A 16,190-nucleotide genomic window follows, 5' to 3' on the forward strand; every position below is an offset into this window, starting at 1 on the left:
TCAGATTTCATTGGAAGAAATCTACTTACATTATTGGCAAGCTATCTCAGTTGAAGGCAACAACCTCTCAAATTTAGAAATGCCAAGTCGGAGCCGTTACAGGTCACGAGTGATGTCCCACAGTGAACCATCCCGGACCCCTTAGTTTACGTGAGCAAAGTGCTCAGACTGGTGGTAGAAAACTCGTTCTACGGCTACGCAGACGTTTGTTAAAACAATTCTCCTTAAGAAAACTAAAGGGTAACGTTGGTTACTTTTTACCTGTCTTGAAGTACCCAGGGAAAAACAGACATGGAGGTCTAGAACACATGCAGAAAAAAGGTGACTCGATGGATGTGCAACAGTCAAAAACAGTACAAATAACTGCAGCTGCTTCCCATCTCCATGTACATGGAACGGCACAATGCTTTTGTTCATGCAAGCCCTAAATAGAGGTAACTAACTCGCTTCCGATGACGTATTCCCTAAAAAAGTCATTATGGAAATCGCCAAGACCTCAAAATTAAAGTCTCGAAAAATTGACTCAAAGAAACAGGCAAATGCCTAGGAGTCAAGTAACTAACTCCATCAACATCTTGCAGCAACACATCACGAATGGACTGAACAAAGAGACACTCACAAAGTTGTAAACCGAAATGTTCAACAGAAGCTACAATGAAATGGATTCTTGCATTTTGAGGATCTTTTTTTCATGTGGTTGATTCAACCCATTCCAAAAAATCTTGCACTTTGAAAACTAAAATGTCAACAACCCCTGAATGGAATCCTAAAGACTTTCCTACTACTACTACTACTACTACTACTACTACTACTACTACTACTACTACTACTACTACTACTACTACTACTACTACTACTACTACTACTACTACTACTACTACTACTACTACTACTACTACTACTACTACTACTACTACTACTACTACTACTACTACTACTACTACTACTACTACTACTACTACTACTACTACTACTACTACTACTACTACTACTACTACTACTACTACTACTACTACTACTACTACTACTACTACTACTACTACTACTACTACTACTACTACTACTACTACTACTACTACTACTACTACTACTACTACTACTACTACTACTACTACTACTACTACTACTACTACTACTACTACTAATGACTGGTTTATGAACATCGTAATTCATTTTATTCAATTGCAAAAAGAGTTTTAAATAAAACTGACGAATAACGCAGTGCTCGAAAGTTTCGTTTTTTGAATCAATATGATTTTTTTTCATTTTCTCTGCAGTTCTTAGCATTGTCAATTTGATCATTAACGGGCCCTAGAAAGCGGAAAAAGCAAAATTTTAACAATTTTCCCAAGTTTTACAGACAAGATGGTTCAAATTGTAGCAGTCAGTTCACTTCATCACGCAGTAAAGAGTGTTCGATATAGTAAAATTAATTAATTTCTGACAAAGATCAAAACAGTTCCTGGACTTCCTTTTATCACCAATAACAAAATCGGGTGAAAATCTCATAGAAATATTGAGTCAAGGGTCAATTGAGTACAAGGGATGACATAATTGTGTAGCATGATCTAATGTCAACAGCATATTAAGCCACAAATTGAACAACTACAGACCAATTAGTATAAAAGAGCTGATAAACTAGTTGATCACGGAGAGTACAAATATTAAAGTGCTTGTATACTGCGAGCGCAATGAAACCCTTGATTTTTTCAAAGAGTTGTTGAGCACTGGGATAGTGAGTATGAGGGTGAAAAATCACCTGATATCGAAACGGACGCACAGAACACAGCTGCAGCAGTAAGAATACAGGTACCCCACCAGGAACCGTTGGGTGAGATCAATTCAGTTGACATTGTTCTGTGCCACCAGGTCAAACTGAAATCTTTACCCAAGGAACTTGAGAATTGACAGAGGAGGAAGAGATCAAAATTTAGATTGAAGAAAGAACACAAGATGAGGGACGAGAGTGTAGCCTTTGAACAAAGGAGTTTCATTGCCGTGTGTTCTTGAGTGGGCTTCTAACATGTGCAAAATTCTACCACATCCGTAGCTTGGGTACATACTCAGGCATAACAAAAGCATCAAAACAATTGAAAACTATGTTAAGTCCTCGAATCACCAAAAATTGTAAATATCGAAAAGATTTCCTTGAAAAAATTTAATAATAATGACATCCTTCCGAATTTTTTGAGATTTCAATTTCCCAGAAACTAAGTGTTTAGGACAAGTGGTGCACAGTTTAAGCTCTTAAGGAAAGGAATAAGTTGTTTGGAACAACGCCGTACATTGTTCGTTGAAAACCTTGAGGAGGATAAGGATATTTTCAGGGAAGATGTGAAAAGAGAATTTTCACCATTAGTTCTATACAACATTAGAACGAAAGGAGATATCAATGCAAATTGAATAGTATGCGACTTAACGACAAGTGGATGAACTTTTCTGTGAGACAGGTTGGGCCTTTGCGGAATGGAACTCATAATAATGACGATGCATTGGACGACGTTGAAATGCAATTCCTTGCAGACGTAGCAGAGTGGTTTAAAGTGTCGATGACTTTTTGAAGGATCAAAGATTACTAGCTGCACCAATTGATGGAAGTTTTGGTGTGAAGAAATGCTGCGGTTTTTGGGTGCGGAAAAAAAACAACATTCTGGTCAATTCGAGGAGCGTTATGGAGAAACATAAACTTAAAAACTGAGAAACAAACAAATAACAGTTTGCATCAATTTAAGAAACAAAGTAACCTAAGCAAAAATATTTATCACAGGCTCAAGAAAACGTGATTGCTAGGCCAGGTTCCATGGACTTGATAAAGTAAATATAAACTGTTAACTGTTTTGGCCTGTTATTTCAATTGTTAATACGAGAATCGCAAGGAACTTCTGGCACCCTTTTTGCAGAGGTTACCAGGGGGCAAATAATGAGGTTAAATCAGAACATGCCATATGCGCTTTAGAAGCTAACAATCTGGAGGAATTTGAGCTAACTTTATCTCTAGATATTAAAAGCTTGTACACAATTTTACAGGTTGAGGACGCAATTGAAAATGCGCTTAGAGATCTTTACTCAAATGACGACGTTCATGAGATTCCCAGGTTAGTTATGAAAAGCCCATAGAGACCACCCGTAACATATGTTCACTTGAAATGTAATAAAATATGTTACACCCAAACGGACGATTTAACAATGGGTGGTCAACTGGTGGTAACTTTGACAAATTTGTGGATAAAACCTTTGAAAAATTCTTGTGGAAACCAAATGAGGGAATTACTTGAGAAAATGTGCATTGGTTGTAACCGACGCACCACTTGCTGAGGCCGATGTGTTGAATGCGAACCATATACAGACTGGTTTCATGCAAATTGCTAAATTATTAACAACACGGAGTATAAAATTATGCAAGAAAAAGGTACGGATCGGTTCCTGTAGTGCAGAAAAGCGTATAACGGAGGACGTACATTCACGAAGTGTGTGGATGACATCTCGGGCGTTGTTAAAGGGAAGCCTCTAGAGTGCCTTTAGAATGCGACATTGCTCCAAAAAATCTTACAACTCACACTTGAGAAACTCAACGCTGATGGAAACATGGCGTTCCTAGGTTTGAACAATTACGTTAACGATGAAAGACAAATTGGCTGTCATTGGTATCAGAAATCCACTGATACTGGCATATTAATAAATTTCTGTAGCTTTGCACCGATAGATCATTTAAAAAATGTGATTCAGAAGACTCTATAGGAAATGTTAATGCAACCATTAATTGACAATGCTTTGGTGTAGCCCATAAGAAAAATAAAGAGATCTGCACTAAAAATCAGAGTCCTACTGAGTAGTCTTCCCGTATTGTTAAACAAATGGATAAAAAAGCCAGAAACGATAAGGTTTTAACAAAACTCCTAAAAAGATCTAAAAACAACTAAAAATGTCAACGCAAATAAACTTAAACAGACGTTTTTTGCTCAATAGAGAGGAAACAACACTCAAACGTTTGCGAGTCAACTGAAAAGATTTTCTGATGTTCAAATCACTTTTACAACGAGAAAAACAAAAACTGGTCACCCTACAGAATCACTTTTTAATAAAAATCTGAAATCGCATGTGGTATATAAAGTTAAATGTAATGGATGTTGACCAGATTAGCCAAATGTTATCACTACAATTTTGGAAAATGAAAAGAAAATTTTCAGGGTGGAACAACGCTAGTATGCATGTCAAGGTACAGCGCATAATTTTGAATGGGAGATTCTTGGTGCATATTGCGGGTTTGAACAACTAATGACAATAAAAGCGATCTACATCAAAAAGTTTAAACCGAAATTAATTACGCGCGACGCCTACGGGGATGGACTTTGACATTAGAGTATTAGTTCAAAAGCAAAAACTTTGACCTTTGATTTTCAAAAGTATTTTTGATACATCTAAAATTGCAAAAACTCCAGAAAAAATATGAAAAGTTTTTCGATGCATTGAAACTAAATGAAACGTTGTGTATTCGAATTTTAATGATTTTAACTGTAAAAAGTTTCAAAAAATCCCTCTTTTTAACTCCTTCTTTTGAAATAGATAAACAGTGACAAATTTAAATATTTTGTGAATCATTTTGTTTGTTTGTGAAATCAGTTTCAAGTAAAGCTTGCGATGAACACAAGATCCAAGATTGTTCTTTTTTATAATCTTTTTTTTCAATTCACAACTTTTCCCCTCTAATGTTAATCGATTACAAACCACAGATCAATCAAATCCAAATTGTCACTCGGTTGACATCTTTGATTTTTTGCAGCAAAAAAGAGAGGTTTCAAAGCAATTGTCTACGTTACACTTAAAGGAACCCTGGATATTGTTAAACTCTGAATAAAACCAAACAAGAAAATATTCGAAGCAAAACAGTGAATTAGATCAAGCAGACAAACCGAACTTGAAGACGTTGGATATTATTTGGCGACACCAAAAGACCCTACGGGGCTCAGTGAGGAAGGGAAAGGATGAGCCCACGTTGGGCAAACAACATTATCAGGCAAGAGCAAAGCTAAATTTAAACAAAACAACTTGATACTAACTAACTCACTTGTCCGTAAATCAGGTAAACCAGAACATATTATAGAAAAACACAGCTGGAATTTTTGGGATTTTTTCTCTGAAAAAGGCGTTGAAAATCATGTTATAACCAGACTTTGTGCTATGTAAAATGTCAACGCTCAGTTTGAGGAGATAGCTTGAGTCCATTATATAAGTCCGTTTGAGGGCATTATTTCTTGGAACGTGAAAAGCCTAACTGAGAATACAATTCTCGAAGCATTCGAAATAGACTTGAAAGTTTTTTATTCTAGAGCCTAGGCCCCAGAGATATCAAGACCGACCATGAATTCACTCTTCAAACCAGTCGTGACAAATCTCTTCAATTCCAATGATAGAGGCTGCTTTCAGGATAGAAGCTTAGCAATTGGAGGAAAACAGCTTGCAGAGTCTCTGGCAAACACTATCACAAAATATCAAATGAGATCCAAAAGTGTTTGCTTTTAAAATTTTTTTTTTCAATTCACAATTTTTCCCCTCTAGTGTTAATCGATTACAAACCACAGATCAAAAAGATCCAAACTGTCAATCGGTTGAGATTGTGATTTTTTGCAGCAAAAAGTGCCGTTTCAAAGTAATTGTCTACGTTACACGTAAAGGAACCCTGGATATTGTTAGACTCTGAATAAAACCAGACACAAAATTATTCGAAGCAAAACAGTGAATTAGATCAAGCAGACAAACCGGAATTGAAGACGTTGGATATTATGTGACGACACCAAAAGAACCTACGGGGCTTAGTGAGGAAGGGAAATGATGAGCCCACGTTGGGCAAACATCAACATCAGGCAAGATCAAAGCTAAATTCAAACAAAACAACTTGATACTAAGTAACTCACATGTCCGTAAATCAGGTAAACCTGAGCATATTATAGAAGCACACATTTGGAATTTTTGGGACTTTTTCTCTGAAAAAGGCGTTGAAAATTATGTTATAGCCAGTTTTTGAGCTCAGTAAATTGTCAACGCTCAGTTTGAGGAGATAACTTGAGTCCATTATATAAGTCCGATTAAGAGCAATATTTCTTCGAACGTGAAAAGCCTAACTGAGAATACAATTCCTCGAAGCATTCGAAATGGAATTGAAGGTTCTGTATTCTAAAGCCCAGGCCCCAGGGATATTAAGACCGACCATGAAATCACTCCTAAAGCCAGCCGTGACAAATCTATTTTTCAAATCCAATGATAGAGGCTGCTTTAAGGAAACAAGCTCAGCAATGGGAGAATAAGAGCTTGCAGAGTCTCTGGCAAACACTGTCAAATAATCAAAAGAGCATTAGATAAGGTGAATGAAAGACATCCCAAAAACTTATTAAGAAGGAGCATGAGGCGTAAATGTAATGTCGAATTTTGAAGGAAAATGTCGAATTTGAAAAATGCGAAAATTGGTTCAAAGCAAATGTCAAAATATTGAGAGTCAACTCTTTGCAAAAAAAAACCTGGTGTGGTATTGCTCAAAATAACCCAACAAATATCTAAGGAGAGTGATCAGAATTTACACTGTATGACCAGATGGCTCGCTTAGAAAGGTCACCAATCTTTACAGGAATACAAAATTCACGTAGAAAACTATAGGCGAAAATGTCGAAGAACTTAGTTTTTATTAGCTGTACAGATTTATAAAAAACATATCAAGAATGGTGGAGCAAAATCAGGAAAGCAATGTGCCAGAATCTCTGATAATCAGAACTTAGCTAAATTGAAAGAAATGTTGTGGTATTAGTCTAATTGCCAAAAAATTATCCAATACAATAAAGAAACGGAAGCAAAAGGACAGTTTAGCACAAAGATATGTTGACAAAATATTTGCACTTTAAGTTGTGAAGCAGATAGTTCGTTTAGAAAAGTAAACAAACTTCACATGAAAGTACAATTGAAAATTGAGAGGACAGAGAAAACAATTTTTGATCATTTTTAGAATTGACCATAAAATGTTTATAGCTGTAAAATTTCACAATTCTACCAGAAGTGAAGAATGATGCCAAAAATCTACAGCGTTTTTATGCCAGAACAACCGATGATCAGCTCTTTATGGAAATGAAACTGGTGGGGTATTGCTCTAAATGCCAGAAAACTAACACATTACGTAGTGATCCCGAAACAGAACGAAAATTATTCGGAAGGAAGGTAGACAAAAAATGTTGAACTGTAAGTGGTAAGAAAGATGATTTGCTTTGGAAGGTCATCAACCTTCAAAGGATTTTAAATTGCAAATTGAAGATGAAATATAAAAATGAATATGTAATAATTTTAGAGTTGAACATCAGTTGAACTATTTGTAAACGTTCCGGGCAAAAAGTAAAAAGCGAAAAGTAAAAACGACGAATCTGAACCGCAAACCTAACACGGGCTTTAATGAAACATTGCCAGAAAATACCAAAATCATGAGCACACAAACGGATCATTTTCTAGCTTTCTTGGCCATGAAGAAAATGGTAAATAGCTGTAAATATTTATAATCAATCACAACTGAAGAATGGTAGTAATAATTTACAGCAGGCATCATACAAATGAAACGCAAACAACATTAAAACATTAATTTTTGCGCAGTGCTGTGAAAAAGTCAGCCTGATACTTAACAGCCTTACTTGGAAAATAAAATTTGTAAAATGTCGACGACATTAACTACACGTAAACCTCGAAAATGCTTACCGTCCCTGAAGTCATGTTTTCAAAGTAAATTGAAATTTCATTTGGTCTTTTCATACAGTTGTTTTGGAAGTAATTCCACCTATGTTGTTCAAAACTGTTGATATTTGACCAAATGAAGTGGTCAACATGTTGTGGAATGTTTTTGAGCGCTGGTGGCCTCTGCTTATAATGTAATAAGTCTAAGCCAAGATACGAAATTTTTTCTGACAATAGAAGCATATACATTAGTAGCCTTAAGCCACAATTGAACACGCGGGACAAACATAACATACGAAAATCAGCATTGTAGTAGGAAGAGCAGAAGGCATGATCTGTCTAAAGTTTTGGAATTGGAATATAAATATAATTGAATCAGCAAGGAAAAGCACAATTCATTATTGATATTTTTAACAGGAAAACTATAAATTTACAGAAATTTGCTTTGGAAAACCATCTTTAACAAATTTTCACCATGTCTCCAAATCCTCTTTTAACATCGAAAAACTCCTGATGTTGTCACCTTGTGCAAACTGTTTTACTTCTACCAGGTAGTCGACGACACCTAAGAAGCAACTTGGAACTCTCAGATGGCCGAGCGTCTTCAATAGTTCATCTTTTGGCACTCAATTGAACACACTACAAAACTCTGTGTACAACCGAACCACCTCCGACGCTGGAGTTATGTAAACATTAACGAAAAAAGATATAATTTCTTCACAGATAACTGCACAGCAACAACAGAAAGAGAAAGTTTCAATCCTTAAGACTAAGGCTTCTAAATCACAGTTAGAACGTGACGCAATCAGAACTCCTCCATGTTCTCCAACTTCCCAATCACTACGTGATATTATTTGATAACAGTAACCCAGAAAAACTTCAGAATTACTTTTTCCCCCGGGAGCCAGGTTTCAGTAAGGAAGACAAAATTTGCATCCGAGGTCCAAGCCAGTTTTAAAATATCGTGACGTCTCTCAAGGCTCTCGGCTGATTTTCAATTAAGAAGCAAACAAATTCGGTTTTCCGGATAAAAAGCTATCTTCATGACAGGAACAATATTGCCCTTATAGTACAATTTAAGCTCGTTGATTCTGAAATCAGATTTATTTTTACCTTCCCTATGGGTCATGTCATATCATTTTTGAAAAATTTTCTTTTCGATTTCACGTTCTGACGAAGAAAGAAACTTCTTGAGATAAACCGTATGTTTTTAGTCCTGCAAGTTCAAGTTTCGTGCAAAACATCTAGATAAGAGAAGATGACTTTCACAAGTAATTAAGAGTGGTCTACATTTATGACGTTCACCACTCTGTGACATTGATTTGCCAAGCCATCTAAAAGAGACAACTTTATCGTTGACTTAAGATCCCATGCGATTGAAAATACTATCTATTTTTGTAAAGTCAATGTCAATCCGGGCGTTAGTTGAATCCCCATTTTCGGGTACACCAGTAACAATAATTTTCATACTATTGTCTCTATATCGATGAATGATGCCATTATTTTGGTTAACATTTAGCGGAGACCGGTGTACAGCTACAGAATAAGTTTCCATTTCAGCAACATTTTCAATAGCCCTGGATATTGCATTTTCAAGCACAATTGAAATTTTGTTTTCGAATGATTCAAGAACTGAAGTCAATTTAGCGTCAGTGGTGAAAATATTGCTGCTTATGCATATATCGCAAAGCCAAACTCAATTTCTGGATGCACCGAGCCATTTTACCTCATCGATTTTCAGAGAAACACAAACTCCGTGATACCAGTTGCCGCACATTTTTTAACAATTGGCCGTCATGTTGATTATTTTGCACTGTCTTCTTCCAGATAGAATATTTCGGGTTACTTTTCCTTTTCATAGCATTCATTATTATGAAACTATTTAATATGTTTATCACAACAATTAGGCTAACCCTGTGAAGCTCTAATCCTTTGAAGTTATAATCTTTTGAAGAAAAAACTTTTGGTAAACTAGCTGTCCTGCTGAGGCTACTGAATTGTTTAATGGTGGGATTTGTGTCCATGATGGAGAGCATTGAATCAAGAACCACCATCTTTTTTCTGAAGCATTTTTATTTAATTACCATCCTTTTAAAGGATGGAAGAAAAAAAATTCCAATATAGCCAAGTTTTTTTCGATGTTCTTTCCCTGCTATTTGCTAGAAAACCACGAAAGTTATTTTAAGTTTTAAGTAGAATACTGCAAAGTTTGTCAAGCGAAAAAAACGTTCTTGTCTTTTTCTTCTTCTAAATTATAAGGGTTTTCAGCTCCTGGGTCTGTATTGTTCACCGAATTTGAGTAATATATAACCTTTGGTTGGATTTAAAGTTAATAGATTTCTATTTAGATTTAGTTAAATCTTATTGGTGGAAAAAGTAAGAATTTTTGAATAAATTAATCGTAGATAACTTGCCATTAGAAAAAATGGATTTGTAGAAATGAAGTATAGAAAAATTTTGAATTGTTGAAGGAGAAGATTTAGAAGGAATTAAAAATAAAACTGATTGTTAGAATCAATATTGTTTTGGGATAACTGCTTTACCTACATCCCAACACTTGAAATATTTTGCGGTTAGAGATAATGATCAATGCTAGAGTCCACAATGATATTGGTTACATTTTGTCGTACTCTATAAATAATTTTGAAAAGCAATTTTCATATTTTTCCCACTCGACAGATGACCTGACATTCATATTTTTTACACTAATTAAATTGATAACAACATTAATGAAATCAAATCGACCCTTATCACCAACCAACTCCAACTGCATAATTGATTTGCAAGCCCAAATTCAATTGAATTTTGCCTTTTAAACGTTATAAACAAATTGGATGCTATCCAAACAACGAAATGATAGACATTACATCATTGGTTAAGGTCATATCGACTGCTACTCAAACAGGCGTCACAGGAAGAGATTCAGGACAAACTATTGTTCTCAATCCATTCTCTGAGGGCGAAACAGAAGATTTTTGAACTCTTAGGGATAGATCAGAAAATCGCGCAAGTAACAAACGACGCTAAATAGGATTAACTCAAACTACATTTGACAGGCGGCTCATTATCTTTCGTCTTGAGAATTCCGACAGCAAACAGAGACACATTTGACAAAACAATCCAAGCACTCGAAAACCGATATATAAGAGCAAACTGAAAAGGATTATTGTAAAGAAACTGAATTATCAAGAAAGAACATTCAAATTATCAAGAGGGACCCCTGGCGATGATTTTACAGATCTGACAAGATTTGCGAATTTCGCATTTCCAAATCCAACAGGCGGAGATAGATCACAAAAGAGAACCAGACAAATTACGTGATGCATTCATAAGTGACCTTTGTCTCCAGGAAGTTAGCGTTGAAAAGCAATCTACGAGATGAAGAAGCGGCAATTACATCCTTTAAGGCACTTTCGTTTAATGAGACAACAATTTAAATGACGGAAGCACTTAATTTGGTTGCTGCTACCAGTCGCGAATTTAAAAAAACGCAGACAAAAATCGGAAAAAAATGTAGAGATTCTCGTGGGGCGTTAGCCAACCGTTGCGTTCAAGGGGAAATTCCAACAACAACAATTATCGCGGTCAAAACTCATTTGCTAACCGACCGCACCAGAATAGAGGAGGGTGGACTAATCAGGGACAACCATAACAACGTTTTCAAAATTCCTACCGAGGAAGAGTAACCTGTTTTGTAACTGCTGTGGACAACCAGGACTGCTGGTTTTGAATGTTAGCAGAACGTGAGAAAAACTTCGCGTTCAACAGATACGACTTCAAAAAACTGAAAAACCACATTATCAAACGGCTATTGTCCTGGCATGTAAAACTAGCAAAAATTTTTTGATAGCAGAGCCATTTTTCTTTGTTCCGCATTTTTTTTGATACTTTCCACCTTAACGCTTTATTAGATACGGGCGCATTTTCAAGTGCATTGCCAATTAAAGTCTCCAACTTGACACTGAAGATCAAGGAGCCCAACAATATCCTCAAATCGTCAGAAATATTTCCCGAATCAGTCAAAGTTGCAAATGGTAGAATTATTCGTGTCGAAAGGTGCGTTCAAGTTCAAATAAGCATCGGGTATTTTTAATTTACAGAAGAATTCCTAATTTTAAAAAATATGTTTTCAACGTTACTCGGCCTTCCAGTCTTTCGCAATAACAATGTTGTAATATATCCTTTTAAAGTTCTTCATTTTTAGCGAACCTAACTATATCATTGGCCTCATCAACAAAGTACGCTAGAAATTTATCGAAATCACAAATTTTACATACAGTCTCAAAGATTACAATAAAGCCGAACCAACAAGAATTTACTGAATGTCAATTGATTAACCCAGGCAAAGCTTATGACTATACTCCAGGATTGATAGAAACTTCAATTCAATTTGCAAGTAATTCAGTCCTTTGTATAATGTCTTCTTTTTGTAAATTGGATGGAAATTGCCGAAATTATATTGGAATCATGAATCTCAATCCTTGCAAAATCACAAATACAGCAAAGACAGAAGAAGCGAAAATTGAAGTTTTAAGCTCAAAACAACCGTCATTTATCTAACCAGTTCACCCCTTACTTTGTAATCCGTTTAGAACTTATGAACACGTTTATATCTATCCTAAATCAGCACAACACTTGCGTAAAAATATTTCACGAAAGACTAAATTAGTTTCCATTTCGGCAAATTTTTCAATGGCCTTTGGTATTGCATATTCGAGCCCCGTTGAAACTTTGTTTTCGAATGATTCATTGAGAGAAGTCAATTTAGCAGCAAGGGTGAGAATATTGCTACTTATGCATATATGGCAAAGCCGAACACAATTTGTGGATGTTCCGAGCCACTTTACTCGATCGATTTTTAGAGAAACACACACTCCGTGATACCGGTTGCCGCACTTTTTGTAATAATTGGCCGTCATATCAATTATTTTTTTGCTGTATTCTTGCAGGTAGGACATTTCGGGTTACTTGTCCTTGTCATAGCATTCATTAATATGAAACTATTCAATAAGTTTATAACATCAATTAGGCTACTCCTCCTTTTGGTAAACTAGCCGTCTTGCTGAGGCTACTAAATTGTTGAATGTTGGGATTTGTGTCCAAGATGTCAAGAACTGTCAAGAACTGGCATTCAGTCAAGAACTGCCATCTTTTCTTCAGAACCATTTTTTTAATTACCCTCCTTTGAAAAGATGGAAGAAATTAAATTCCATCATTGCCAAGTTTTTTGATTGATGTTCTCTCACTGCCATTTGCTAGATAGAAAACGGTGAAAGTTATTTTAAGTTTAAAGTAGAAAACGGCCAAAGTTTTTTAAGGGTGAAAATAACCGTTCTTGTCTTTTTCTTCTCTTCAATTCCGAAGCCTTTTCAGCGTGTGGGTCTGTATTTTTCACCGAATTTGAGTAATGTCTAATCTTTGGTTGAATTTAAGGATAGCAGATTTCTATTTAGATTTAGTTAAATCTTATTTGTGGAAAAAATTTGAATTATTGAAAGAGTTAGTCGTAGATAACTTACCATTAGAAGGAATGGATTTGTAGAAACGAAATAGTACAAATATTTTGAATTGTTGAAGGAGAAGATTTAGAAGGAATGAAGAATAGAACTGATTGCTGGAATCATTATTGTTTCCGGATAACTGCTAGAACTACATTCAAACACCCGAAATATATTGCAGTTAGAGATAATGATCAAAGTTAGAGTTCACAATGATATTGGTTCCATTTTGCGGAAAATCTTTTTAAAACAGCAATTTTCATATTTTACCAACTCGAAAGTCGACCTGTTAATCATATATTTTACACTAATTAAATTGTTAACAACATTACTGAAACCAAATCGACCCCTATCACCAACTCCAACTGCATAATTGATTTGCAAGCCCAAATTCAATTGAATTTTGCCTTTTAAACATTACAAACAAAATTGATGCTATCCAGACGACAAAATGACAGACGTTACAGCAGTGGCTAAGGCCATTACGACTGCGGCATCGCAAGAACAAGTTCAGGACAAACCATTGTTCTCAATCCATTCTCCGTTGACAAACAGAAGATTTTCGAACTTTCAAGGATAGTTCAGAAGCTCAGTTTATTTTGCGCAAGTACCAAACGACGCTAACTTGGATTACCTCAACTACATTTGACAGGCAGCGCAATATCATTCGTCTTGAAAATTCCAAAAACAGACAGAAACCCATTTGACAAAACAATTCAAGCTCTCGAAAACCCAAATCTTAGAGCAAACGGAATAGAATTATTCAAACTAAAATATCAAGATCGAAAATTCAATTCATCAAGAGAGACCCCTGAAGATTATTTAACAGATCTAACAAAATTGGCAAATTGCGAAATTCCAAACCCAACAGGCTGAGATAGATCACAGGAGAGAACCCGATGAATACGTGATGCATTCATAAGTGACCTTTGTCTCCAGGAAGTTAGCGTTGAAAAGCAATCTACGAGATGAAGAAGCGGCAATTACATCCTTTAAGGCACTTTCGTTTAATGAGACAACATCTTCGATAACGGAAGCACATAATTTGGTTGCTACTACCAACCGCGAATTAATAAAAACGCAGACAGAACTCGGAAATAATATGAGATTCTCTTGGGGCAATAACCAAACATTGCCTATAGGGGCTTCTTGCGTTCATGGGGAATTTCCAACAACAACAACTATCGCGGTCAAAACTCATTTTCTAACCAACTTCACCAGAATAGAGGAGGTTGGTTTAATCGGGAACAACCATCACATCGTTTTCAAAAATCCTGCCTAGGAAGAGGTAACCCCTTTTTGTAGTTGCTGTGGACAACCAGGACACAAAAAAACGGAAAATATGACTGCTGGTTTTGTCTGTTACCAGAACGTGAGAACGTGGGACAAATTTTCCCGTCCATCATATACGACTTCAGAAAACTGAAAAACCACATTATCTAACGGCTATTGTCCTAGCATGTGAAACTAGCAAAATGTCTTTGGTAGCAGAGCAACTTTTCTATGTTCCGCTTAGTTTTCATACTTTCCACTTTCAACGTTTTATTAGATACGGGCGCATTTTCAAATGCATTACCAAATAAAGTCTCCAACTTGATACTGAAGAACAAGGAGACAAACAATATCCTCAAATCGTCAAAAGTATTTCTCGAATCATTGAAAGTGGCAGATGGTAGAATTATTTGTGTTGAAAGGTGCGTTCAAGTTCAATTAACCATTGGGTATTTTCAATTTACAGAAGAATTCCTAAGTTTAAAAAACAAGTTTTCAACGTTACTCGGCCTTCTATTCTTTCGCAAAAACAATATTGTAATATATCTTTTTAAAGTTCTTCTTTATTTACCGAACCTAACTATCTCATTGGCAACAAAGTACGATAGAAAATTATCGAAGTCAAATGTTTTACATACAGTCTCAATAATTACAATACGTCCTAATCAACAAGAAATTACTAAATGTCAATTGATTAACCCAGGCAAAGCTCATGAATATGCTCCAGGATTGATAGAACCTTCATTTCAATTTGAAAGTAAGTCAGGCTTTTGCATAATGTCTTCTCTTAGTAGATTGGATGGAAAATGCAGAAGTTATGTTGGAATCATGAATCTCAATCTTAACAAAATCACAATTACAGCAAAGACAAAAGCAGCAAAAATTGAAGTTTTAAGCTCAAAACAAGCGTCAATTCACCCCTTACTTTGTAATCAGGTTAAAAATAATGAACACAATTATATCTATCCTAAGCCAGCTCAAAATTTGCGTAAAGGTATTTCACGAAAGATTAAGTTAGTTTCCATTTCGGCAACTTTTTCAATGGCCTTCGTATTGCATTTTCGGCAACTGTTGAAACTTTGTTTTGGAATGATTCAAGGAGAGAGGTCAATTTAGCATAAATGGTGAGAATATTGCTACTTATGCATATATGGCAAAGCCGATCACAATTTCAGGATGCACCGAGCCATTTTACCTCATCGATTTTGAGAGAAACACAAACTCCGTGATACCAGTTGCCGCACATTTTTTAACAATTGGCCGTCATATTGATTATTTTGCACTGTCTTCTTGCAGATAGAATATTTCGGGTTACTTGTCTTTGTCAAAGCGTTCATTAATATGAAACTATTTAATAAGTTTATCATATCAATTAGGCTACTCCTTTTTTGGTAAATTAGCCGTCAGTTAAGAACTACGATCTTTTCTTCAGAAGCATTTCTTTTTATTTACCCTCCTTTGCAATGATGGAAGAAAAAAATCTATCATTGCCAATTTTTTTGATATTTTTTGCCGGCTATTCGCTAGAAAGCGGCAAAAGTTATTCTAAGTTTAAAGTAGAAAATGGCTAAAGTATTTTAAGGGTAAAAATAAACGTTCTTGTCTTTTTCTTCTCTTAAATTTTTGGTTGAATTTAAGGATAGCAGAATTCTATTTAGATTTAGTTAGATCTTATTGGCGGGAAAAAGTATGAATTATTGAAAGAATTAGTCGTAGATA

General features: G+C 35.6%; 1 protein-coding gene across 2 annotated transcripts in view; it reads right to left on the reverse strand.

Annotated features, from left to right (window-relative positions):
• Positions 1-15,836, reverse strand: part of LOC142334608 (vacuolar protein sorting-associated protein VTA1 homolog) — a 102,142-nt gene extending 86,306 nt beyond the window's left edge. For both annotated transcript variants that reach the window (XM_075382776.1, XM_075382778.1), the window contains exon 1: positions 15,819-15,836. The gene's annotated coding sequence lies outside the window, so the exon portion shown is untranslated. The remainder of the gene's footprint in view (positions 1-15,818) is intronic.
• Between the last annotated feature and the right edge of the window lie 354 nt (positions 15,837-16,190).

The sequence above is a fragment of the Convolutriloba macropyga genome, chromosome 2 (assembly GCF_964194025.1).
Source record: "Convolutriloba macropyga chromosome 2, txConMacr16.3, whole genome shotgun sequence".
Taxonomy (NCBI): domain Eukaryota; kingdom Metazoa; phylum Xenacoelomorpha; order Acoela; family Convolutidae; genus Convolutriloba; species Convolutriloba macropyga.